Source organism: Schistocerca cancellata, chromosome 2, assembly GCF_023864275.1.
Source record: "Schistocerca cancellata isolate TAMUIC-IGC-003103 chromosome 2, iqSchCanc2.1, whole genome shotgun sequence".
Classification (NCBI taxonomy): domain Eukaryota; kingdom Metazoa; phylum Arthropoda; class Insecta; order Orthoptera; family Acrididae; genus Schistocerca; species Schistocerca cancellata.
Window position 1 is genome coordinate 977,298,324 of NC_064627.1, and position 4,751 is coordinate 977,303,074.

The 4,751-nt window shown below is 37.1% G+C and overlaps 1 long non-coding RNA gene across 1 annotated transcript; it reads left to right on the forward strand.

Moving 5' to 3' along the window:
• The first annotated feature begins 489 nt into the window (after window positions 1-489).
• Window positions 490-4,309, forward strand: LOC126149101 (uncharacterized). The gene is made up of 3 exons (XR_007530706.1): window positions 490-683; window positions 2,489-2,699; window positions 4,121-4,309. It is a non-coding gene; the product is annotated as an uncharacterized LOC126149101 (long non-coding RNA).
• Window positions 4,310-4,751: the final 442 nt, after the last annotated feature.

A 4,751-nucleotide genomic window follows, 5' to 3' on the forward strand; every position in this document is an offset into this window, starting at 1 on the left:
ATTTTTTTAAATATTTAAGTGGGTCCCCTCGAAGCCCACACTTGCATGGTGACAATTCAAAATTATTTACTGCTTTCATTAGTATCTAAAAGGAATTTCGACGAAAATGCAGAAATTTATTTTGGCCTGGCTTGTAAACCATTTGTAAATTTTAGAGAAGCGTCATGAGTGGCGAATTTTGAGTAAAGCCTATACATTCCTCTGGTTACCATGTCAAAATTTGCTTCTTTTGCCAAAGTGTACCGGAGTTTAAATTGTTTCACCTCACTCACATGTTGTGCAGATGCGACTGACAGAGAATTCTGAAACAGTGATTCATCAAGTTTACAAGGTGAGAAACTGACGAAAAGTAAAGTCAATTGCTTATGAGAAAGTACATCTTCAGTACAAAAACACGTGTAATGTCTTCACATGTGTTATTCCTAAACCCATACCATTTCTCCTTTCACCAGCTATCGATGGCCCGAATAACACGGTAGATAATGAAGTTTTATATAATAACGATATGATCAAATACTCTCCTCTTGGCGTGCTATCATTTGCCAAAATCTCATTTTGATATCTGAAACCATTTATGAAATATGAGGAATGTTGTGGATATTTCACTCTAGCTTTATCGCTGGCACAGCGCCATCACAAATGGGTGTGCTCCACCAGATCCGTTTTCTCGATATTGGTGACAGGTAGGTATCTCTACCAAGTATGAAGAAAAATTCAATATGTTAGCTAAATTTCATATGCAACAACGTATTATATAATATGCACCAAATGCTAAATTATAGCGACCTCTGTTTTTCATTGCACACTTTTCTGGATATCGTACAGTATCTTAGTTTCATGTAAATATCACAATAAATATGAGCATTAACGAAATGATGGGCACATCATCATGAACGTAACATATAAAGCTATAAGTAGAGTAAAAATGTATTTTTTTGCCAAATAGTTTCTGTGGAACTGTTTGAAAAAGATTGCAGGGGTCTAAGGTGCTGCAGTCATGGACTGTGCGGCTGGACCCGGCGGAGGTTCGAGTCCTAACTCGGGTATGGGTGTGTGTGTTTGTCCTTAGGATAATTTAGGTTAAGTAGTGTGTACGCTTAGGGACTGATGACCTTAGCAGTTAAGTCCCATAAGATTTCACACACATTTGAACATTTTGATTGCAGGGTGTGTGCCTCACTTCTGTTATCACTGACCAGCTAAAAGGTGGAAAACGCTTATTGGCCTTCCCTTCCGAACAAACAAATGAACTCACCTAGCACTGTGGACGAAAACTGGTCACTGTGCATCGGCCACCGTATCTTGCGCGAGCTATATCATGGCTGTGCTCCTTTCAAAGGAATACTTTGGCTTACTCAAAGCCATCGATAGATGTCTCTGTTGTCTAGGTATCATCATGACTGCGGTAGCCTTTCTAGTAGACGAATTAAAGCGTAAGCTCTTCATACGTTCAGCTGGTGTCCGCCTGCTTAACTGGGTGGCAACGTACTCACCTTCCATGCGAGCGGGCCCAAATTCAATTCCCGGCTGGGTTGGAGATTTTCTCCATTTGGGGCTCAGTGTTGTGTTGTCCTCATCATCATTTCATCCTCATCACTGGTGCGCAAGTCGCCCATTGTGGTGTCAAACGAAATATGATTTGCAATTGGCGGCCGAACTTCCCCACATAGGGGCCTCCTGGCCAACGATGTCATTTGCTCATTTCCATTTTGTTCAGCTGGTTCATTCATTGCAAATCTGAAGACTATTGCTGTTTTTTCTTTCTTTGAAACTGACAATACTCATTTTTTATGCAGCAGTGTGTAGTACGAATAGTACTTAAGAAGCACTTCCGATGCTAAATATGTGTGCTGGTTGTGTCAGGTGTTTTCTAATTTGTGCAAAAAATACAAGTATAGCTGTATTTTCTTTCTTTGAAAATGATAGCTTGTCAACTGCATATAACTAGATACATAGTGATATGAATTAAAAAAAAGTACTTATGGAGAAGCTCGCTCACTGCTAAATAAATGTGCTGGTTGTGTGAAGAAAAGTCTAACTTGTGTGAATAATTACAATTCATTGTCAGGAAAGTGAACTCCTTCCTTTGCCCTCAAAAGTATCTGGAACAGCTAGAAAAACACTAGTAGAAATATTCTTGCACCTTACCAGAATATATGTTGTCTGCATATGTGCTTATTATCAATCTGAAGACATTCTTTTTTGGAAAAGAAATCTATAAAATAACTAGCCTGTAAATATTCTTTCATATGTTATAGGTGACTGACTGATAGTGAGACTAAGTCACCTTTTAATTCTTCTCACATGTGTCAATCTTGTTTATCTTTTTCGTTCTGACAATGAGTGGCAGTTTGTTTTTACCAGATAATTACCATATTTTGTATGTTTACTCTCACTTCTGTAATTCATGCTTAATTTGTAAATGATTGACAATGACAAGTCACAGAAGCTGTGAAAAATGTGAGGATGAATAATAAAATTTTTGCAGTTGGCAGGGCAAGAACCAAAAATCCGAAGATGAAGGAACCACTTCATGGCATTCACTTCAGAGTTGTTCCAGAGATTCCACAGGCAGTAGACCATTCCATTCGCACCATCAACAGAACAGACTATGCTAACAGTATACACCTTTGACATCATTGACAACTTGTTCTACCAATGCTGGTGACTACTTTGAAGGACAGTAACAGGTGCAAAATGTAGGTAACTCTTTTGTATCGGTTGTGAATAAATAGTTGCCACTATTTATGTTCCAACCCTCGTACATTTATAAAGTGGATTTTTATACATACTGGTTCCATATTTAATATTTTACAATTAAATGGATTGCAATATAACTGAAACTTGAAGTGAAAGAAGTATTGTGAGTACAATGAGATTGTTTAGTAACTCTAATTTATTTGAATGTTGTCATACATATGTAATGTTTGGGGCTGAATCGCTCAGACACTGGAACAGTCGAGTGCCATCAAGTAATGTATTAGAGTTTTGTGTTTAAATACATATGTGTGGCAGGCTTATTTTTATTTTAAGTAGCTCTCTGGATCATGTGTGAAACAGTTTTGCAGGCACCAGTGTCAAATAAAGTATCTGAATTATTAAAAGGCAAATACAAGACAAAGGAATCCTATAAATCTTGAATGGAAAGATATTGACGGAAATATGAATACTGCACAAAAATTTGCACAGCACTGGCAACTAAACTTAACCTTAAACAAATCAGTTTTTCATAGGGTATTATGGTAGCCCATAACACTGTATTCCTTTTAGTAAGTCTGGGTGCAATTTGACGTAACAAATGAGGAAAACTGTGCTGTAACTACCTAAAATATTTATAAAATGCAGATTCCTCTTCTGTGAGCTTCTTTTAGAGAGTGTGACATTCCACTTCAGTACCATGTAACGACATTTTTCGGTTCCATGCCCTTGTTTAGGATAGTTTCCCACTTCTTTCTTCCATCTGTAATTTACAAGCTATCACTGCAAGCTGCAAACCATCTGAGTCTGACCAATGTCATTTTTGTGCAAACATGGGCTACAGTAACCACATACATAGCCTACTCTGTTGTGTATGTGCACTTTGCATGTAAAAAGAGTCTTGCGAAGACCACAATGCCCGCGAAAAAATAGTTGAGAACAGCCGTGCGTGTTGAGATCACGTTATGTGAATTGACTTGACATAACAGACAGTCAGAGTACACCCTGACATGGCACTGCCATGTTGGTATGGCCAGTTTGAACGGGCCTATATAGTATTGGGACTAATAACAATAAAGTTTATTAATTGCCAAAGCAAACTTCATAATGCATGTTTTCAACCAGTTTTGTTTATTAAAGTGTTAAAAAGTGAAACATGTCAAATCATTGCCATTTATTTGCTAGCAAAAATATGTACATACAAACACATCAAACAATATTTATAAGGGATTAAAGAGAGCTTGCTCACCTTATCTGTTTTTTCTTAACGTCACCAACAACTGCATTTTCTCCTTCATTAGAGTTGATAAGTTAAAATGTTATTTAATGAAAATGCTTTAACAAATTTTGTTCTTATTTATATACAGCATAAATGGCAGCTGTGTAATGTTAATACAGAACCTACATAATTTTTCACTTTCAGATATATGACCTCACTTGTGGGAGAAGATACAATGGAAGAAATATCCAAGTCATTGTAGAGCAGTTGCAGTTTGCATCAAAACAAAGAAAACGGTGAAGTTTATATGTATTAGTATTGGACTTCCTGGAACTGTAGCACAACGAACCAAGGAAAAAAGAATGTGGCTTGGACAGATCTTAAATGCACTGTAACACTGAAACTGAATACTTATGCAATAAGCAAATATAACACGAAATCCACCAAATATGGCAGAATGGATTCAGGAACTGTAAACTAGAGATTGCACTGTGCCGTGTGCTTTTGTTACACAATCTGAGCATAGGACATGCAATCTAGTTAGCCTATTACAGCGAACTCAGCAAATGTGACCTACTCAGTCAAATACAACATGACTGTTTCGTCATGCGCACATACACACACACACACAAATTAAATAGACCTACATACAGTATAGAAATAAGTAGAGCTATGGCTTCATATGTAATTTTGTTTGCCACAAATATTGGCTCTGTCAGAGCTGTGGTTAGGATTAAAGGTGGGCAGTCTGTTCCTGAATTGAGTCATATAACGAGATCTTTCTAGAAAGTTGATGATAGATGATTTAAAAAAATGAATGGAACTCATCTGATTT